This window comes from Bufo bufo, chromosome 6 (genome assembly GCF_905171765.1).
Source record: "Bufo bufo chromosome 6, aBufBuf1.1, whole genome shotgun sequence".
In the NCBI taxonomy this organism is placed as follows: domain Eukaryota; kingdom Metazoa; phylum Chordata; class Amphibia; order Anura; family Bufonidae; genus Bufo; species Bufo bufo.
This window is the reverse complement of record NC_053394.1, coordinates 13829443-13853513: the sequence shown is the minus strand read 5'-3', so window position 1 is coordinate 13853513 and position 24071 is coordinate 13829443.

Here is a 24071-nt window from a genome sequence, read left to right as displayed (position 1 = left end):
TCCAGCAAAACTACAACTCTGAGCAGACCAAGGCAGCCCCACAGCGGCGGTCTCCAGCAAAACTACAACTCTGAGCAGACCAAGGCAGCCCCACAGCGGCGGTCTCCAGCAAAACCACAACTCTCAGCAGACCAAGGCAGCCCCACAGCGGCGGTCTCCAGCAAAACTACAACTCTCAGCAGACCAAGGCAGCCCCACAGCGGCGGTCTCCAGAAAAACTACAACTCTCAGCAGACCAAGGCAGCCCCACAGCGGCGGTCTCCAGCAAAACTACAACTCTCAGCAGACCAAGGCAGCCCCACAGCGGCGGTCTCCAGCAAAACTACAACTCTCAGCAGACCAAGGCAGCCCCACAGCGGCGGTCTCCAGCAAAACTACAACTCTCAGCAGACCAAGGCAGCCCCACAGCGGCGGTCTCCAGCAAAACTACAACTCTCAGCAGACCAAGGCAGCCCCACAGCGGCGGTCTCCAGCAAAACTACAACTCTCAGCAGACCAAGGCAGCCCCACAGCGGCGGTCTCCAGCAAAACTACAACTCTCAGCAGACCAAGGCAGCCCCACAGCGGCGGTCTCCAGAAAAACTACAACTCTCAGCAGACCAAGGCAGCCCCACAGCGGCGGTCTCCAGCAAAACTACAACTCTCAGCAGACCAAGGCAGCCCCACAGCGGCGGTCTCCAGCAAAACTACAACTCTCAGCAGACCAAGGCAGCCCCACAGCGGCGGTCTCCAGCAAAACTACAACTCTCAGCAGACCAAGGCAGCCCCACAGCGGCGGTCTCCAGCAAAACTACAACTCTCAGCAGACCAAGGCAGCCCCACAGCGGCGGTCTCCAGCAAAACTACAACTCTCAGCAGACCAAGGCAGCCCCACAGCGGCGGTCTCCAGCAAAACTACAACTCTCAGCAGACCAAGGCAGCCCCACAGCGGCGGTCTCCAGCAAAACTACAACTCTCAGCAGACCAAGGCAGCCCCACAGCGGCGGTCTCCAGCAAAACTACAACTCTCAGCAGACCAAGGCAGCCCCACAGCGGCGGTGTACAGGAAAGGTTGGATTTTTATTTTATTTTAATTTTACATATTTTTTGATCAGTCTTTAGCGGCTTCAGTGACAAAAATAAACAAAGGATCATACGCCTTCTGACAAGTCTTTGATATCATCGAACAGCTCCATAATATATCTTAATATCAGTCATAGATCTAGTCACACCCAGAGCTGCAGAACAGAACCGGCAGGAATTAGGGCACGTCCACACAGGACGGTGGACTCTTCTGTACAGGGAGATCTGAGCTCAGGAAAGGGAAGACTTTGTGAACGCAGCTCTGGATGTGACTGGAGCCATTATGCATGTGACAGAGTCCAGAATACACAGTCGGAGGAGGTAAAAGGGTAAAATCCTGACTTCTATGTATACAAAACGTTTTCTACTCTTCAGACTCGTTCATGTTTCATTTCAGAAGTTTCTGGTGAAAAGTTCACGTCGGGGAGTTGTGATTTCTGCTTGGAGAATGTTCTGCCGCAGATCTCGAGGACTGACGGCATCTTCTAGCTGAGTAAGGGCACATTCACATGGCAACGAAAAACTGCCCTGTGGCACTTGGCTGTTTTTAATGGCCCGTCCAAAAATAAGATATGTCCTATTTTTGGCCATTTTAATCACTGAAATCAATTGTCCCCCTTTTAACGGCCATTTACACAGAAGAGCATCTGTCATGTGGCCATTACCAAGGGGGACACTATCAGTATGGGAGGCAGCAGGACCTGACGGCACTGTGATGTCACATGATCACGCGGGAGCGTCAGGTCCTGCTGCCTCCAGTGCAAAGCCAGTATTCCTGTGCTTGGAAGTGGTGAGAGGAGTCATTTTTTGGGGGGGGCATCTGTCAGGACTACCTAAGGTTGGGGGGCATATTATATACTGCGGGCTCTATGGGGGCCATTACATGTCCTGGGGGCGCTACAGAGGGGCATTTTTTCATACTAGGGGCACTATGGGGGCCCTTCTATGTTCTGGGGGCAATATGGGGCACATTATATAAATTGAAGGCACTCTGGGGGGTATAACATATACTGAGGACACTGCAGGGGAGGGGCTTAAATAAAAAATAAAAAAAGCAAATGCAAAGTGGATAAAAAAACGGCCATTAAAGGGCATCTGTCAGCAGATCTGTCCCTATGACACTGGCTGACCTGGGGGGCATTATTAATGCTGGGGGCCACTATGAGGGACAATACTACTGCTGGGGCCATGATGGGGGACATTGTTAGTGCTGGGGGCCACTATGGGGAACATTATGTATACTGCAGGGGTTGGGATTTAAATAAAAAAAGCCAATGAAAATCATCCATTTTTAAAGGGCATCTGTCAGCAGTTTTGTACCTATGACACCGGCTGACCTGTTCCATGTGCGCTCTGCAGCTGAAGACATCTGTGTTGGTCCCATGTTCCTATGTGCCCGCATTGCTGAGAAAAGTGAAGTGTTAATATATGCAAATGAGCCTCTAGGAGCAACGGGGGCGTTGCCATTACACCTAGAGGCTCAGCTCTCTCTGCAGCTGCCCCACCCTCTGCACTTTGATTAACAGTATGAAGAAGAGGACGCTAGACCTTAGGCAGAGCGTTTGGACCACAGAGGGCGCACAAAACAACCGGTCATAGGCAATATTTCGGTTTCAGCAGTATTCCATTTATTCGTGAGACAACGCGTTTTGGGGTACTAGAGTCTAAAATGAAGGTTAGTAAAAAAGAAGAAACATGTATTGGAAAAACACTAAATATGTGCTCCTCTGTAGGAATATATATAGCAAATAAATAATGATAAATATATAAATACAGATATATACATATATGAAAACATACATTGATAAAATAATAAATATACACCTATGTATAGAATAAAAAATATATCTTATGTATATATACACTCACCTAAAGAATTATTAGGAACACCTGTTCTATTTCTCATTAATGCAATTATCTAGTCAACCAATCACATGGCAGTTGCTTCGATGCATTTAGGGGGGTGCTCCTGGTCAAGACAATCTCCTGAACTCCAAACTGAATGTCAGAATGGGAAAGAAAGGTGATTTAAGCCATTTTGAGCGTGGCATGGTTGTTGGTGCCAGACGGGCCGGTCTGAGTATTTCACAATCTGCTCAGTTACTGGGATTTTCACGCACAACCATTTCTAGGGTTTACAAAGAATGGTGTGAAAAGGGAAAAACATCCAGTATGCGGCCGTCCTGTGGGCAAAAATGCCTTGTGGATGCTAGAGGTCAGAGGAGAATGGGCCGACTGATTCAAGCTGATAGAAGAGCAACGTTGACTGAAATAACCACTCGTTACAACCGAGGTATGCTGCAAAGCATTTGTGAAGCCACAACACGCACAACCTTGAGGCGGATGGGCTACAACAGCAGAAGACCCCACCGGGTACCACTCATCTCCACTACAAATAGGAAAAAGAGGCTGCAATTTGCACGAGCTCACCAAAATTGGACTGTTGAAGACTGGAAAAATGTTGCCTGGTCTGATGAGTCTCTATTTCTGTTGAGACATTCAAATGGTAGAGTCCGAATTTGGCGTAAACAGAATGAGAACATGTATCCATCCTCTGATGGCTACTTCCAGCAGGATAATGCACCATGTCACAAAGCTTCAATCATTTCACATTGGTTTCTTGAACATGACAATGAGTTCACTGTACTAAAATGGCCCCACAGTCACCAGATCTCAACCCAATAGAGCATCTTTGGGATGTGATGGAACGGGAGCTTCGTGCCCTGGATGTGCATCCCTCAAATCTCCATCAACTGCAAGATGCTATCCTATCAATATGGGCCAACATTTCTAAAGAATGCTATCAGCACCTTGTGGAATCAATGCCACGTAGAATTAAGGCAGTTCTGAAGGCAAAAGGGGGTCCAACACCGTATTAGTATGGGGGCACTAATAATTCTTTAGGTGAGTGTATATATATGTAAAATATATAATATAAAAAATAATATAAAAAAATTAAATTAAATTAAATTAAATAGATAGTAAAACAAAATCAAAAATGTTTTTATACTGATACTTTATAATAATATCTCTACTGTGAGACTGATCTGTACATTATATATTAATAACACCATATACAGATGAGGATCTCTAATACGGAGGAGTATACATGACAGCAAACAGAGGTCAGTAAAAATCATCTCACATTTAAGAAATTATTTCTATGCCAATTTTCCCCACTTAACGCTCTGGCTAAGCAGGGGATTGGGAGCTCGGAGCGCTGGAAAGATATGGACGCTGAGACCCCCACCTATCACTGGACGCTACTCCTCTAGTGGGTACCAGGGTATAGGGGGTGCTTCTGGGTGGGCACCTTGTATACCCCGGTGTGTGCCGCTCATCATAAGTCCACATCACAAGATGCCAACAACCTCCAGGTCCCTCTCTGGGAGTCTGACGGTGCGTTCTCCGGGGCAGACATTGGCACCGCTGAGTGCCAAGAGCTGTGAGGTCACCTTGAGTCATGAAGTCCACATTGTTCTCCGTGCAGCTGCAAAGAGAACAAACTGGGAACCTGGAGGCGACTCTCAGCTCGGTGCCGAGGCCGAGCAAATGGGGGTCATTTACTAACGTATGGAGAGCAGTTTTTAGCGGCGTAAAAATAATCGCTGTTTGCAACTTTCTGAATTTCTGTGTGACAAAACTTTGTTGCACTGGCATTTTCGTGCTGTCCTCGCTGGCGCGGGAGTGGTGGGGGCCAGAACTACTCCAGTCCGGCACATGGACTGCCAGAGGTGCGCCTCACTTATGGCAAGGCCTGCGCCTCACTTATGACAAGGCCCGCGCCTCACTTATGGCAAGGCCCGCGCCTCACTTATGACAAGGCCTGCGCCTCACTTATGACAAGTCCTGCGCCTCACTTATGACAAGGCCTGCGCCTCACTTATGACAAGGCCCGCGCCTCACTTATGGCAAGGCCCGCGCCTCACTTATGACAAGGCCTGCGCCTCACTTATGACAAGGCCTGCGCCTCACTTATGACAAGGCCCGCGCCTCACTTATGGCAAGGCCCGCGCCTCACTTATGGCAAGGCCTGCCCCTCACTTATGGCAAGGCCTGCCCCTCACTTATGACAAGTCCCGCGCCTCACTTATGGCAAGGCCTGCGCCTCACTTATGACAAGGCCTGCGCCTCACTTATGACAAGGCCTGCGCCTCACTTATGTCAAGGCCCGCGCCTCACTTATGACAAGGCCCGCGCCTCACTTATGACAAGGCCTGCCCCTCACTTATGACAAGGCCTGCGCCTCACTTATGGCAAGGCCTGCGCCTCACTTATGGCAAGGCCTGCCCCTCACTTATGACAAGGCCCGCGCCTCACTTATGGCAAGGCCTGCCCCTCACTTATGACAAGGCCCGCGCCTCACTTATGGCAAGGCCCGCGCCTCACTTATGACAAGGCCCGCGCCTCACTTATGGCAAGGCCCGCGCCTCACTTATGGCAAGGCCCGCGCCTCACTTATGGCAAGGCCCGCGCCTCACTTATGGCAAGGCCCGCGCCTCACTTATGGCAAGGCCCGCGCCTCACTTATGGCAAGGCCTGCGCCTCACTTATGACAAGGCCCGCGCCTCACTTATGGGAAGGCCTGCGCCTCACTTATGGGAAGGCCTGCGCCTCACTTATGGCAAGGCCTGCGCCTCACTTATGACAAGGCCTGCGCCTCACTTATGACAAGGCCTGCGCCTCACTTATGACAAGGCCTGCTCCTCACTTATGGCAAGGCCTGCGCCTCACTTATGACAAGGCCTGCGCCTCACTTATGGCAAGGCCCGCGCCTCACTTATGGCAAGGCCCGCGCCTCACTTATGGCAAGGCCCGCGCCTCACTTATGGCAAGGCCTGCGCCTCACTTATGACAAGGCCTGCGCCTTACTTATGGCAAGGCCTGCGCCTCACTTATGGCAAGGCCCGCGCCTCACTTATGACAAGGCCCGCGCCTCACTTATGTCAAGGCCCGCGCCTCACTTATGGCAAGGCCTGCCCCTCACTTATGGCAAGGCCTGCGCCTCACTTATGACAAGGCCCGCGCCTCACTTATGACAAGGCCTGCGCCTCACTTATGGCAAGGCCTGCCCCTCACTTATGGCAAGGCCTGCGCCTCACTTATGACAAGGCCTGCGCCTCACTTATGACAAGGCCTGCGCCTCACTTATGGCAAGGCCTGCGCCTCACTTATGGCAAGGCCTGCGCCTCACTTATGACAAGGCCTGCGCCTCACTTATGACAAGGCCTGCGCCTCACTTATGACAAGGCCTGCGTCTCACTTATGGCAAGGCCTGCCCCTCACTTATGACAAGGCCTGCGCCTCACTTATGACAAGGCCTGCGCCTCACTTATGACAAGGCCTGCGCCTCACTTATGACAAGGCCTGCGCCTCACTTATGACAAGGTCTGCGCCTCACTTATGGCAAGGCCCGCGCCTCACTTATGGCAAGGCCCGCGCCTCACTTATGGCAAGGCCTGCGCCTCACTTATGACAAGGCCCGCGCCTCACTTATGGGAAGGCCTGCGCCTCACTTATGGCAAGGCCTGCGCCTCACTTATGGCAAGGCCTGCGCCTCACTTATGGCAAGGCCTGCGCCTCACTTATGACAAGGCCTGCGCCTCACTTATGACAAGGCCTGCGCCTCACTTATGGCAAGGCCTGCGCCTCACTTATGACAAGGCCTGCGCCTCACTTATGACAAGGCCCGCGCCTCACTTATGGCAAGGCCCGCGCCTCACTTATGGCAAGGCCCGCGCCTCACTTATGGCAAGGCCCGCGCCTCACTTATGGCAAGGCCTGCGCCTCACTTATGACAAGGCCTGCGCCTTACTTATGGCAAGGCCTGCGCCTCACTTATGGCAAGGCCTGCGCCTCACTTATGACAAGGCCCGCGCCTCACTTATGTCAAGGCCCGCGCCTCACTTATGGCAAGGCCTGCCCCTCACTTATGACAAGGCCTGCGCCTCACTTATGGCAAGGCCTGCGCCTCACTTATGACAAGGCCCGCGCCTCACTTATGACAAGGCCTGCGCCTCACTTATGGCAAGGCCTGCCCCTCACTTATGGCAAGGCCTGCGCCTCACTTATGACAAGGCCTGCGCCTCACTTATGACAAGGCCTGCGCCTCACTTATGGCAAGGCCTGCGCCTCACTTATGGCAAGGCCTGCGCCTCACTTATGACAAGGCCTGCGCCTCACTTATGACAAGGCCTGCGCCTCACTTATGACAAGGCCTGCGTCTCACTTATGGCAAGGCCTGCCCCTCACTTATGACAAGGCCGGCGCCTCACTTATGACAAGGCCTGCGCCTCACTTATGACAAGGTCTGCGCCTCACTTATGACAAGGCCTGCGCCTCACTTATGACAAGGCCTGCGCCTCACTTATGACAAGGCCTGCGTCTCACTTATGGCAAGGCCTGCCCCTCACTTATGACAAGGCCTGCGCCTCACTTATGGCAAGGCCTGCCCCTCACTTATGACAAGGCCTGCGCCTCACTTATGACAAGGCCTGCGCCTCACTTATGACAAGGTCTGCGCCTCACTTATGACAAGGCCTGCGCCTCACTTATGACAAGGCCTGCGTCTCACTTATGGCAAGGCCTGCGCCTCATCATAGATTAGATGGTAGCAAAGGAGGGGAAGCAAATGCTGGCGTAAAAAGCCAGCCCTTGTAAATGACCCCGAAAGATTCTATATTAGACCTAAAAGAGAGGTAAGGACAGGACAAGCTTGATAGCCCCCTGAGATAAGCGGCATCATATTCACTTGGCGCCGCTTATCTCCCCAGCATAGAAGTAACACATATTACCGCTGTTCTCCAGTTCCACCATCCCCTGCAGGGAGGCAGTATCTGCGCTGCCCCCGTCCAGTTTGATGCCTACTGGTCCCTGCAGCAGGGGTAGCACCCGAAGGCCCATCCCCAAAGGGGCCTAAAATGCTTCAGTCAAACGGAGCGCTGCAGGTCCGGCAAATATATCAAAAAATGCAATATAAAAGTTGCTCTTTCAGGATTATGGAGGGCGGTGAGGGCTCCGCAGTCCTTTTTTTTCCCCAAGGGTCAGGATTTAGTCAAACCTCAGTATGTGGATGAGTTAGAAGCAGCTGATTTCAGGCTTTTTTATTTAAAGGGACAGTAACCCTAAAGCCTCTGTCGTGCTCTATTGCAGGAGGACCAGGGCCGTGTTACTCTGATCCCGGGAGCCCAGCGCTGCGCAGGCTCTGCTACATTCACCCCCCTTCTATGGATCATGTTCCCGCAATCTGAGCATGTCCTTCTTCCAGCATTAATTAGACTTCATTCGTTTATGTCACATGACCGCGCCGATCATGCAGAAATGAATAACACTCATCCAGCGACCGCGCCAAGCGCAGGTAATTGGCGGGGCACAGCATGTGTTGGTAATTTGGGATGGAGCTGGCTCCGCTCAGCCCTTCCCTGCTTGACTTGCACTTTCCAAGGTCGCCCCGGGGTCAGGAATTGTTTTCACTGAATTGAGGTGCAGCCCGAAAAATAATCCAAATCACCGCCTCGTTCCGTCTTCTCGACTCTGCGAAGTAAACAAGAAAAATCTCCAAAGATTCAACCCCGTCCAAAGATACGAAAGGAAGGCAAAGCCCGGGAGACGTCAGCTCAGAGCAGGGACGGACACCGACAGCAGGGGCCCCTGTGCAAGAACAGTGCATGGGCCCCTTCATCTACAATAGCTCAACATAGAGCCCCCCCCCCCTCGCAGGCCGCTAATAATTCACTTGTAATTGGGAGGCGTAAAGTTCACAAGATCTTCAGACATTAGGATGGTGGAGGTCCTCCTTATCTACTGGGCCCCTCGTAGCAAATGCATCCCGCTTTTTTTATCATATGTAAATTAGTGGTTGGGTGCAATGTGGGCGTTGCCATTGCACCACTCCCCCGTTTTATTTTTGAGGTCTTGCAGCACTACGATCGCCTTACTGCAGTGCAAGGGATGGAGCTTGGCCAAAGAGGTAGAGAGTGACAGGTGCAATGGAAATGCCCATGTTGCACCCAACCACTAATTTATATATGGTTAAAAAGCTGTTTTCTTTGCAATAGGCCGCTTTCAGACGAGCGAGTGTCACGCTCCGGACTCGCAGCGCAGCACCCGTCCTGACCTCCCAGCTCTGCCGGGGGTCGCATAGCATTATATTGATTTATGATGCTATGTAACCCTTAAAGTTCTGGAATGTATTGGATAACACTGACAGCATTATGTGTTATCCAGTACATTCCAGAACCCTAAGGCTGGGTTCACACGGGCGTTGCGGGAAAATGTGCGGGTGCGTTGCGGGACCACCCGCGATTTTTCCGCGCGAGTGCAAAACATTGTAATGCGTTTTGCACTCGCGTGATAAAAATCGCGCATGTTTGGTACCCAAACCGGAACTTCTTCACAGAAGTTCGGGCTTGGGATCGGTGTTCTGTAGATTGTATTATTTTCCCTTATAACATAGTTATAAGGGAAAATAATAGCATTCTGAATACAGAATGCAAAGTAAAATAGCGCTGGAGGGGTTAAAAAAATAATAATAATAATTTAACTCACCTTAATCCACTTGGTCACTCCGGTCATCACATGATCCATCACCATGGTAAAAGATCATGTGACGTACCATGTGATGACCGGAGTGACGTCACCAAAGGTCCTTTACCTGTAATGGACGCTCACCACAGGTCCTGTTCAGCAAAGGAGACAGAAGGAGATGCCGGCAGCGCGATCAAGTGGACTAAGGTGAGTTAAATTATTATTATTATTTTTTTAACCCCTCCAGCGCTAGTTTACTATGCATTCTGTATTCAGAATGCTATTATTTTCCCTTATAACCATGTTATAAGGGAAAATAATAATGATCGGGTCTCCATCCTGATCGTCTCCTAGCAACCGTGCGTGAAAATCGCACCGCATCCGCACTTGCTTGCGGATGCTTGCGATTTTCACACATCCCCATTCACTTCTATGGGGCCTGCATTGCGTGAAAAACGCTGAATATAGAACATGCTGCGATTTTCACGCAACGCACAAGTGATGCGTGAAAATCACTGCTCATGTGAACAGCCCCATAGAAATGAATGGGTCGGTATTCAGTGCGGGTGCAATGCGTTCACCTACCGCATTGCACCCGCGCGGAAATCTCGCCCGTGTGAAAGGGGCCTAAGGGTTACATAGCTTCAATAGATACCTCCCAACTTTCGAAAATTACTGACTCCATCAGAACTGGAGCAGCTGGGGATCGGTGAGGTGAGTGTAAGTTCCTTTATTTTATTTTTTTCACATCATGATTTCATTTCTTGCACTTCAATATCTATTTAAATATTAGCTCCTAAATCATTGGATTATTGAAATTTTAAGGTCCAAATTGCACCAAATAATAACGTTATGGTCTAATACACAGGCAGAAACCATACAGGAAGTTTAGTAAGGAGCATTTTATAAATGCAGATTTGAGCATTTTTTCTCCAGATCAAAAAGAGGGACATTTAAGGATCAAAGAGGGACAGAGGGACCTGGGTCAAAAAGAGGGACACTTGGGAGGTCTGTCTATTACGCTATGCGACCCCTGCAGTGCTGGGAGTTCAGGACGGGAGCTGCGCTGCAATTCCGGAGCATGACACTTGCTCGTCTGAAAGCGGCCATAAGGTCACAGAGCGACATGGGAACAAGAACATTAGATTCCGCTGGGAAGGGCTCAGTGGACATGGAGCTGGTTTTTCAATAGGATGGATTTGATGACAGATTCCCATTAAGGCCCCTTTAGGGTGTCCTCACAAGTTGCGGAATGTTTAGCAAAAAAAAATAAAAAAAAAGTCACATAAAGACGTCCCTTAGTTTAGCCGATGGGGATAAAAAGTGTCAACACCTGTGTTCTGTGAAAGTAATATTCCGCTGCAGAACAGAACGCAAAAAACGCTCTCTTGTGGATTTTCTTGCTCCATTCATTTCAATGGAGATGTGACAACAAGATAATTATGGTTAGTGGTGGCTCAGTGGTTAGTGGTGGCTCAGTGGTTAGTGTTGGCTCAGTGGTTAGTGGTGGCTCAATGGTTAGTGTTGGCTCAGTGGTTAGTGGTGGCTCAGTGGTTAGTGGTGGCTCAGTGGTTAGTGTTGGCTTAGTGGTTAGTGGTGGCTCAGTGGTTAGTGTTGGCTCAGTGGTTAGTGGTGGCTCAGTGGTTAGTGTTGGCTCAGTGGTTAGTGGTGGCTCAGTGGTTAGTGGTGGCTCAGTGGTTAGTGTTGGCTTAGTGGTGGCTCAGTGGTTAGTGTTGGCTCAGTGGTTAGTGGTGGCTCAGTGGTTAGTGTTGGCTCAGTGGTTAGTGGTGGCTCAGTGGTTAGTGGTGGCTCAGTGGTTAGTGTTGGCTCAGTGGTTAGTGGTGGCTCAGTGGTTAGTGGTGGCTCAGTGGTTAGTAGTGGCCCAGTGGTTAGTGGTGGCTCAGTGGTTAGTGTTGGCTCGGTGGTTAGTGGTGGCTCGGTGGTTAGTGTTGGCTCAGTGGTTAGTGGTGGCTCAGTGGTTAGTGGTGGCTCAGTGGTTAGTGTTGGCTCAGTGGTTAGTGGTGGCTCAGTGGTTAGTGGTGGCTCAGTGGTTAGTGTTGGCTCATTGGTTAGTGGTGGCTCAGTGGTTAGTGGTGGCTCAGTGGTTAGTGGTGGCTCAGTGGTTAGTGTTGGCTCAGTGGTTAGTGGTGGCTCAGTGGTTAGTAGTGGCCCAGTGGTTAGTGTTGGCTCAGTGGTTAGTGTTGGCTCAGTGGTTAGTGGTGGCTCAGTGGTTAGTGTTGGCTCAGTGGTTAGTGGTGGCTCAGTGGTTAGTGTTGGCTCATTGGTTAGTGGTGGCTCAGTGGTTAGTAGTGGCCCAGTGGTTAGTGGTGGCTCAGTGGTTAGTGTTGGCTCAGTGGTTAGTGGTGGCTCAGTGGTTAGTGTTGGCTCAGTGGTTAGTGGTGGCTCAGTGGTTAGTGGTGGCTCAGTGGTTAGTGTTAGCTCATTGGTTAGTGGTGGCTCAGTGGTTAGTGGTGGTTCAGTGGTTAGTGTTGGCTCAGTGGTTAGTGGTGGCTCAGTGGTTAGTGGTGGCCCAGTGGTTAGTGTTGGCTCAGTGGTAAGTGTTGGCTCAGTGGTTAGTGGTGGCTCAGTGGTTAGTGTTGGCTCAGTGGTTAGTGGTGGCTCAGTGGTTAGCGGTGGCTCAGTGGTTAGTGTTGGCTCAGTGGTTAGCGGTGGCTCAGTGGTTAGCGATGGCTCAGTGGTTAGCGGTGGCTCAGTGGTTAGTGGTGGCTCAGTGGTTAGTGTTGGCTCAGTGGTTAGCGGTGGCTCAGTGGTTAGCGATGGCTCAGTGGTTAGTGGTGGTTCAGTGGTTAGTGTTGGCTCAGTGGTTAGTGGTGGCTCAGTGGTTAGTGATGGCTCAGTGGTTAGTGGTGGCTCAGTGGTTAGTGGTGGCTCAGTGGTTAGTGTTGGCTCAGTGGTTAGTGGTGGCTCAGTGGTTAGTGGTGGCTCAGTGGTTAGCACTGGTGCCTTGCAGCGCTGGGGTCCTAGGTTTGAATGTGACCATAGACAACATCTGCATGGAGTCCCCGTGTTTGTGTGAGTTCTCCGGTTTCCTCCCACACTCCAAAAACAGACTGATAGAGAACTTAGATTGTGAGCCCCATTGGTGACCGGGTTCGGGTCTGGGTACAACATTCAGTTTTTTCTCACGCGCATGCAAAGTGCATTGCACCTGCGCGAAAAAAAACTGAACATCTGAACACAATCGCAGTCAAAACTGACTGAAATTGCGTGCCTACTCGCGCGGGTTTCCCGCAATGCACACGCGACGCGTTCCAGAGCAAATCTGGGACGCCCGTGTGAAAGAGGCCAAACAAATACACATCTTGTTCCATTCTGGAGAAAAAGCAACAAAAATGGTAACTTTGTAAGATCTGCAACATGTGAGCTCACCCTGACACAAGGAGATAAATGTTTAAAAACATTGTAAAATTGAGCAAAACGGATGAATTATCAAGTAGTTTAAACATTGAGCGATAGAACGTCAAGCGATAATTGACAGGAATCTATTTTCAGCATCCAGGATTCCACAGTGTAAACCAGTATGGATGACAGCGCAGACGATCCCACAGCGCGGATGGAATCGATACACTACTGGTGGAGGAGATTGTATCCAGGAGGGAAGGAAGAATTTGGTGGTAAAGAGAGTGAAAGAAAAACTCTTTACACATCTTCTAGGGTCTAACCCGATCCCATTAACTCCCGAACATCACCCGTAAATAGTCATCGTGTTATCCTGATGAGCGATGAATAACACAACACATAGCGGCTGTCTAATCATTTATCTAATCGTGTAAAGGGGTCTTTATACACATGGTATGTACTCTCCTCCACATAGAGAGCAGTTTTATAGTAGTTATATTCTTGTACATAGGAGCAGTATTATAGTAGTTATATTCTTGTACATAGGAGCAGTATTATAGTAGTTATATTCTTGTACATGGGAGCAGTATTATAGTAGTTATATTCTTGTACATAGGAGCAGTATTATAGTAGTTATATTCTTCCACAGAGGAAGCAGTATTATAGTAGTTATATTCTTGTACATAGGAGGCAGTATTATTGTAGTTATATTCTTGTACATAGGAGCAGTATTATAGTAGTTATATTATTGTACATAGGAGCAGTATTATAGTAGTTATATTCTTGTACATAGGAGCAGTATTATAGTAGTTATATTCTTGTACATAGGAGGCAGTATTATAGTAGTTATATTCTTGTACATAGGAGGCAGTATTATAGTAGTTATATTCTTGTACATAGGAGGCAGTATTATAGTAGTTATATTCTTGTACATAGGAGCAGTATTATAGTAGTTATATTCTTGTACATAGGAGCAGTATTATAGTAGTTATATTCTTGTACATAGGAGCAGTATTATAGTAGTTATATTCTTGTACATAGGAGGCAGTATTATAGTAGTTATATCCTTGTACATAGGAGGCAGTATTATAGTAGTTATATTCTTGTACATAGGAGCAGTATTATAGTAGTTATATTCTTGTAGATAGGAGCAGTATTATAGTAGTTATATTCTTGTACATAGGAGCAGTATTATAGTAGTTATATTCTTGTACATAGGAGCAGTATTATAGTAGTTATATTCTTGTACATAGGAGCAGTATTATAGTAGTTATATTCTTGTACATAGGAGGCAGTATTATAGTAGTTATATCCTTGTACATAGGAGGCAGTATTATAGTAGTTATATTCTTGTACATAGGAGCAGTATTATAGTAGTTATATTCTTGTACATAGGAGGCAGTATTATTGTAGTTATATTCTTGTATATAGGAGCAGTATTATAGTAGTTATATTATTGTACATAGGAGCAGTATTATAGTAGTTATATTCTTGTACATAGGAGCAGTATTATAGTAGTTATATTCTTGTACATAGGAGCAGTATTATAGTAGTTATATTCTTGTACATAGGAGCAGTATTATAGTAGTTTTATTATTGTACATAGGAGTAGTATTATAGTAGTTATATTCTTGTACATAGGGGCAGTATTACAGTAGTTATATTCTTGTACATATGAGCAGTATTATAGTAGTTATATTCTTGTACATAGGAGCAGTATTATAATAGTTATATTCTTGTACAAAGGAGTAGTATTATAGTAGTTATATTCTTGTACATAGGAGCAGTATTATAGTAGTTATATTCTTGTACATAGGAGGCAGTATTATGGTAGTTATATTCTTGTACATAGGAGCAGTATTATAGTAGTTATATTCTTGTACATAGGAGCAGTATTATAGTAGTTATATTCTTGTACATAGGAGCAGTATTATAGTAGTTATATTCTTGTACATAGGAGGCAGTATTATAGTAGTTATATTCTTGTACATAGGAGGCAGTATTATAGTAGTTATATTCTTGTACATAGGAGGCAGTATTATAGTAGTTATATTCTTGTACATAGGAGCAGTATTATAGTAGTTATATTCTTGTACATAGGAGCAGTATTATAGTAGTTATATTCTTGTACATAGGAGGCAGTATTATAGTAGTTATATCCTTGTACATAGGAGGCAGTATTATAGTAGTTATATTCTTGTACATAGGAGCAGTATTATAGTAGTTATATTCTTGTAGATAGGAGCAGTATTATAGTAGTTATATTCTTGTACATAGGAGCAGTATTATAGTAGTTATATTCTTGTACATAGGAGCAGTATTATAGTAGTTATATTCTTGTACATAGGAGCAGTATTATAGTAGTTATATTCTTGTACATAGGAGGCAGTATTATAGTAGTTATATCCTTGTACATAGGAGGCAGTATTATAGTAGTTATATTCTTGTACATAGGAGCAGTATTATAGTAGTTATATTCTTGTACATAGGAGGCAGTATTATTGTAGTTATATTCTTGTACATAGGAGCAGTATTATAGTAGTTATATTATTGTACATAGGAGCAGTATTATAGTAGTTATATTCTTGTACATAGGAGCAGTATTATAGTAGTTATATTCTTGTACATAGGAGCAGTATTATAGTAGTTATATTCTTGTACATAGGAGCAGTATTATAGTAGTTTTATTATTGTACATAGGAGTAGTATTATAGTAGTTATATTCTTGTACATAGGGGCAGTATTACAGTAGTTATATTCTTGTACATATGAGCAGTATTATAGTAGTTATATTCTTGTACATAGGAGCAGTATTATAATAGTTATATTCTTGTACAAAGGAGTAGTATTATAGTAGTTATATTCTTGTACATAGGAGCAGTATTATAGTAGTTATATTCTTGTACATAGGAGGCAGTATTATGGTAGTTATATTCTTGTACATAGGAGCAGTATTATAGTAGTTATATTCTTGTACATAGGAGGCGGTATATCTGGCAGCCTGCATTCCACCTTTGGTGCTGCAGATACAGACTGCCCAAAAATATCCTGCGAGGCTGCGACAGATCTACACCAGAATAAATCTGATAGGAAATGACCCCCTTGTGTCTATTGATGACCTGATGAATTCCACTTCCACAAACTGCAGCTTCTATGTCTAGTTTTTCAGTGATACTTGCTGTCTCTCTATGGATACAAAGCTCAGCATGCATGCCATTCAGGATTCCAAGTCCACAAAAAAAAAAAAGGGTGGCGCCCGTGTGACGTCCGTGTTACATCCATTTTTTGTGTAGATACATTGTAACAATTCCTATCCTTGTCCACAAAACGGACAATAATAGGACATGTTCTATTTTTTGGCGGAATGGACATACGGAATGCACACAAAATAATTTCCTTTTTTTTTTGCAGGCCCATTGAAATGAATGGTTCTGCATATGGGCCACAAAAAAAACGGAACAGATACAGACAAAACCTATGTTCGTGTGCATGAGCCCTTATTGGTTGTCACTGGTTCTGTAAGGAGCTGACTGGACTTCTCAAGAACTGGAAATTTACAGCATATTTCAGATTCTTAACGGGTAAACTTCCTCCCCATTTCAAGATCTCTGCTTGCAATCAACGAATTGAAATATTCATCTTTACATCCAGAAGCCGAACCTGTACTGACCCGATGCTTCTCACAGCTTGGGGTTCGTTACAGTTGTATGCAACCAAGATAATCTTCTGTCAGCTAAATTACCTGGTCTCCAGACTGATACATTTTAACCGCACTGATACATTGTAGCAAACTATCAGGAGACAGATTAGCTCCTGATGTGTTTAGCTCACAGTATTCTGTAGAGGATACAACTCAACTGTAACAAGATTAGGTCAGAATGGTTTATCAACAAGAATGTTTCTATTTACTGACAGCAAGCATAGTTCTTAAAACACAGTAAGACATGAAATACACAGTATATTAGCCTGCAGATTTCTCTTCTCTTCTGCCCTGGGTTGGGATTTTACATTACTGAGAATTATTTATTGGAATACGAATATTTTGAAATAATGAAATATGAAATATCTCTGCCTTCTTGTTTTCTTTTTGATGTTTTATGTAATTTACATTCTGGATAATAAAGTTTTAGAACTTTATAATAAATGATAATAAAATATCCAATGATAGAGGGGGTCCCGGATAAATGGCCCCCTCCTGTGAGCCAGGTTTCACCTATAAGCCGTCATGGGAGGCGAAGGGTCAGACAAGCCCCCTGACCGGAAGCAGACGCCCTTCTGTTATATTAGTGACCCCCTCTCACCACATCATCAGAATTACCGAAATTTGGGTTTTACACTAAACAGAAGTCAGAAGTCTCAGGAATTTCGAGAAGGTCGGAGAGACTGTGGAATGGAAAAAGTGCCGGCGTGGAGTGCGAGTCGAGTCGCCGTCCCTCGGGAGCCGTACTCACAGGAGGAGGGGAATCCGAGCAAATACCATCGACCCGTGCAGTGTCAGCGATCGGTGTCTGCCAGGACATGCTGGGAGTTGTAGTTCCACAGCGGCTGAGAAGTAACAAGTTCAGACCAGTACATGAAATAAGGTATCACACAGGATAGGATTAGATACACAGCTCAGCAGACAGTATCACACAGGATAGGAGTAGATACACAGCTCAGCAGACAGTATCACACAGGATAGGATTAGATACAAAGCTCAGCAGGCAGTATCACACAGGATAGGATTAGATACACAGCTCAGCAGACAGTATCACACAGGATAGGATTAGATACACCGCTCAGCAGACAGTATCACACAGGATAGGATTAGATACACCGCTCAGCAGACAGTATCACACAGGATAGGATTAGATACACAGCTCAGCAGGCAGTATCACACAGGATAGGATTAGATACACAGCTCAGCAGACAGTATCACACAGGATATGATTAGATACACCGCTCAGCAGACAGTATCACACAGGATAGGATTAGATACACAGCTCAGTAGACAGTATCACACAGGATAGGATTAGATACACACCTCAGCAGACAGTATCACACGTGATAGGATTAGATACACAGCTCAGCAGACAGTATCACACAGGATAGGATTAGATACACAGCTCAGCAGACAGTATCACACAGGATAGGATTAGATACAGAGCTCAGCAGACAGTATCACACAGGATAGGATTAGATACACAGCTCAGCAGACAGTATCACACAGGATAGGATTAGATACACAGCTCAGCAGGCAGTATCACACAGGATAGGATTAGATACACAGCTCAGCAGACAGTATCACACATGATAGGATTAGATACACAGCTCAGCAGACAGTATCACACAGGATAGGATTAGATACACAGCTCAGCAGACTGTATCACACAGGATAGGATTAGATACACAGCTCAGCAGATAGTATCACACAGGATAGGATTAGATACACCGCTCAGCAGACAGTATCACACAGGATAGGATTAGATACACAGCTCAGCAGGCAGTATCACACAGGATAGGATTAGATACACAGCTCAGCAGGCAGTATCACACAGGATAGGATTAGATACACAGCTCAGCAGACAGTATCACACAGGATAGGATTAGATACACCGCTCAGCAGACAGTATCACACAGGATAGGATTAGATACACAGCTCAGCAGGCAGTATCACACAGGATAGGATTAGATACACAGCTCAGCAGACAGTATCACACAGGATATGATTAGATACACCGCTCAGCAGACAGTATCACACAGAATAGGATTAGATACACAGCTCAGCAGGCAGTATCACACAGGATAGGATTAGATACACAGCTCAGCAGACAGTATCACACAGATTAGGATTAGATACACCGCTCAGCAGACAGTATCACATAGGATAGGATTAGATACAAAGCTCAGCAGACAGTATCACACAGGATAGGATTAGATACACAGCTCAGCAGACAGTATCACACAGGATAGGATTAGATACACAGCTCAGCAGACAGTACCACATAGGATAGGATTAGATACACAGCTCAGCAGACAGTATCACATAGGATAGGATTAGATACACAGCTCAGCAGACATCACACAGGAGAGGATTAGATACACAGCTCAGCAGACTGTATCACACAGGATAGGATTAGATACACATCTCAGCAGACAGTATCACACATGATAGGATTAGATACACAGCTCAGCAGACTGTATCACACAGGATAGGATTAGATACACAGCTCAGCAGACAGTATCACACAATACAGGATTAGATACGCAGCTCAGCCGACAGTATCACACAGGATAGGATTAGATACACAGCTCAGCAGACTGTATCACACAGGACACGATTAGATACACAGCTCAGCAGACAGTATCACACAGGATAGGATTAGATACACAGCTAAGCAGACAGTATCACACAGGATAGGATTAGATACACAGCTCAGCAGACAGTATCACACAGGATAGGATTAGATACACAGCTCAGCAGACAGTATCACACAGGATAGGATAAGATACACAGCTCAGCAGACAGTATCACACATGACAGGATTAGATACACAGCTCAGCAGACAGTATCACACAGGATATGATTAGATACACAGCTCAGCAGACAGTATCACACAGGATAGGATTAGATACACAGCTCAGCAGACAGTATCACACAGGATAGGATTAGATACACAGCTCAGCAGACAGTATCACACAGGATAGGATTAGATACACAGCTCAGCAGACAGTATCACACAGGATAGGATTAGATACACAGCTCAGCAGACAGTATCACACAGGATAGGATTAGATACACAGCTCAGCAGACAGTATGACACAGGATAGGATTAGATACACAGCTCAGCAGACAGTATCACACAGGATAGGATTAGATACGCAGCTCAGCAGACAGTATCACACAGGATAGGATTAGATACACAGCTCAGCAGACGGTATCACACAGGATAGGATTAGATACACAGCTCAGCAGACGGTATCACACAGGATAGGATTAGATACACAGCTCAGCAGACATCACACAGGAGAGGATTAGATACACAGCACAGCAGACAGTATCACACAGGATAGGATTAGATACACAGCTCAGCAGACAGTATCACACATGGTAGGATTAGATACACAGCTCAGCAGACTGTATCACACAGGATAGGATTAGATACACAGCTCAGCAGACAGTATCACACATGATAGGATTAGATACACAGCTCAGCAGACTGTATCACACAGGATAGGATTAGATACACAGCTCAGCAGACAGTATCACACAATACAGGATTAGATACACAGCTCAGCAGACAGTATCACACAGGATAGGATTAGATACACAGCTCAGCAGACTGTATCACACAGGACACGATTAGATACACAGCTCAGCAGACAGTATCACACAGGATAGGATTAGATACACAGCTCAGCAGACAGTATCACACAGGATATGATTAGATACACCGCTCAGCAGACAGTATCACACAGGATAGGATTAGATACACAGCTCAGCAGACAGTATCACACAGGATAGGATTAGATACACCGCTCAGCAGACAGTATCACACAGGATAGGATTAGATACACAGCTCAGCAGGCAGTATCACACAGGATAGGATTAGATACACAGCTCAGCAGACAGTATCACACAGGATAGGATTAGATACACAGCTCAGCAGACAGTATCACACAGGATAGGATTAGATACAAAGCTCTGCAGACAGTATCACACAGGATAGGATTAGATACACAGCTCAGCAGACAGTACCACATAGGATAGGATTAGATACACAGCTCAGCAGACAGTATCACATAGGATAGGATTAGATACACAGCTCAGCAGACAGTATCACACAGGATAGGATTAGATACACAGCTCAGCAGACAGTATCACACAGGATAGGATTAGATACACAGCTCAGCAGATAGTATCACACAGGATAGAATTAGATACACAGCTCAGCAGACAGTATCACACATGACAGGATTAGATACACAGCTCAGCAGACAGTATCACACAGGATAGGATTAGATACACAGCTCAGCAGACAGTATCACACATGATAGGATTAGATACACAGCTCAGCAGACAGTATCACACAGGATAGGATTAGATACACAGCTCAGCAGACAGTATCCCACAGGATAGGATTAGATACACAGCTCAGCAGGCAGTATCACACAGGATAGTATTAGATACACAGCTCAGCAGACAGTATCACACAGGATAGGATTAGATACACAGCTCAGCAGACAGTATGACACAGGATAGGATTAGATACACAGCTCAGCAGACAGTATCACACAGAATAGGATTAGATACAAAGCTCAGCAGACAGTACAACATAGGATAGGATTAGATACACAGCTCAGCAGACAGTATCACATAGGATAGGATTAGATATACAGCTCAGCAGACAGTATCACACAGGATAGGATTAGATACACAGCTCAGCAGACAGTATCACACAGGATAGGATTAGATACACATCTCAGCAGACAGTATCACACAGGAGAGGATTAGATACACAGCTCAGCAGACTGTATCACACAGGATAGGATTAGATACACAGCTCAGCAGACAGTATCACACAAGATAGGATTAGATACACAGCTCAGCAGATAGTATCACACAGGATAGGATTAGATACACAGCTCAGCAGACAGTATCACACAATACAGGATTAGATACGCAGCTCAGCAGACAGTATCACACAGGATAGGATTAGATACACAGCTCAGCAGACAGTATCACACAGGATAGGATTAGATACACAGCTCAGCAGACAGTATCACACATGACAGGATTAGATACACAGCTCAGCAGACAGTATCACACAGGATAGGATTAGATACACAGCTCAGCAGGCAGTATCACACAGGATAGGATTAGATACACAGCTCAGCAGACAGTATCACACATGACAGGATTAGATACACAGCTCAGCAGACAGTATCACACAGGATAGGATTAGATACAAAGCTCAGCAGACAGTATCACACAGGATAGGATTAGATACACAGCTCAGCAGACAGTACCACATAGGATAGGATTAGATACACAGCTCAGCAGACAGTATCACATAGGATAGGATTAGATATACAGCTCAGCAGACAGTATCACACAGGATAGGATTAGATACACAGCTCAGCAGACAGTATCACACAGGATAGGATTAGATACACATCTCAGCAGACAGTATCACACAGGAGAGGATTAGATACACAGCTCAGCAGACAGTATCACACAGGATAGGATTAGATACACCGCTCAGCAGACAGTATCACACAGGATAGGATTAGATACAAAGCTCAGCAGATAGTATCACACAGGATAGGATTAGATACACAGCTCAGCGGACAGTATCACACAATACAGGATTAGATACGCAGCTCAGCAGATAGTATCACACAGGATAGGATTAGATACACAGCTCAGCAGACAGTATCACACAGGATAGGATTAGATACACAGCTCAGCAGACAGTATCACACAGGATAGGATTAGATACACAGCTCAGCAGACAGTATCACACAGGATAGGATTAGATACACAGCTCAGCAGACAGTATCACACAGGATAGGATTAGATACACAGCTAAGCAGACAGTATCACACAGGATATGATTAGATACACCGCTCAGCAGACAGTATCACACAGGATAGGATTAGATACACAGCTCAGCAGACAGTATCACACAGGATAGGATTAGATACACCGCTCAGCAGACAGTATCACACAGGATAGGATTAGATACAAAGCTCAGCAGACAGTATCACACAGGATAGGATTAGATACACAGCTCAGCAGACAGTATCACACAGGATAGGATTAGATACACCGCTCAGCAGACAGTATCACACAGGATAGGATTAGATACACAGCTCAGCAGGCAGTATCACACAGGATAGGATTAGATACACAGCTCAGCAGACAGTATCACACAGGATAGGATTAGATACACCGCTCAGCAGACAGTATCACACAGGATAGGATTAGATACAAAGCTCAGCAGACAGTATCACACAGGATAGGATTAGATACACAGCTCAGCAGACAGTACCACATAGGATAGGATTAGATACACAGCTCAGCAGACAGTATCACATAGGATAGGATTAGATACACAGCTCAGCAGACAGTATCACACAGGATAGGATTAGATACACAGCTCAGCAGACAGTATCACACAGGATAGGATTAGATACACAGCTCAGCAGATAGTATCACACAGGATAGAATTAGATACACAGCTCAGCAGACAGTATCACACATGACAGGATTAGATACACAGCTCAGCAGACAGTATCACACAGGATAGGATTAGATACACAGCTCAGCAGACAGTATCACACATGATAGGATTAGATACACAGCTCAGCAGACAGTATCACACAGGATAGGATTAGATACACAGCTCAGCAGACAGTATCCCACAGGATAGGATTAGATACACAGCTCAGCAGGCAGTATCACACAGGATAGTATTAGATACACAGCTCAGCAGACAGTATCACACAGGATAGGATTAGATACACAGCTCAGCAGACAGTATGACACAGGATAGGATTAGATACACAGCTCAGCAGACAGTATCACACAGAATAGGATTAGATACAAAGCTCAGCAGACAGTACAACATAGGATAGGATTAGATACACAGCTCAGCAGACAGTATCACATAGGATAGGATTAGATATACAGCTCAGCAGACAGTATCACACAGGATAGGATTAGATACACAGCTCAGCAGACAGTATCACACAGGATAGGATTAGATACACATCTCAGCAGACAGTATCACACAGGAGAGGATTAGATACACAGCTCAGCAGACTGTATCACACAGGATAGGATTAGATACACAGCTCAGCAGACAGTATCACACAAGATAGGATTAGATACACAGCTCAGCAGATAGTATCACACAGGATAGGATTAGATACACAGCTCAGCAGACAGTATCACACAATACAGGATTAGATACGCAGCTCAGCAGACAGTATCACACAGGATAGGATTAGATACACAGCTCAGCAGACAGTATCACACAGGATAGGATTAGATACACAGCTCAGCAGACAGTATCACACATGACAGGATTAGATACACAGCTCAGCAGACAGTATCACACAGGATAGGATTAGATACA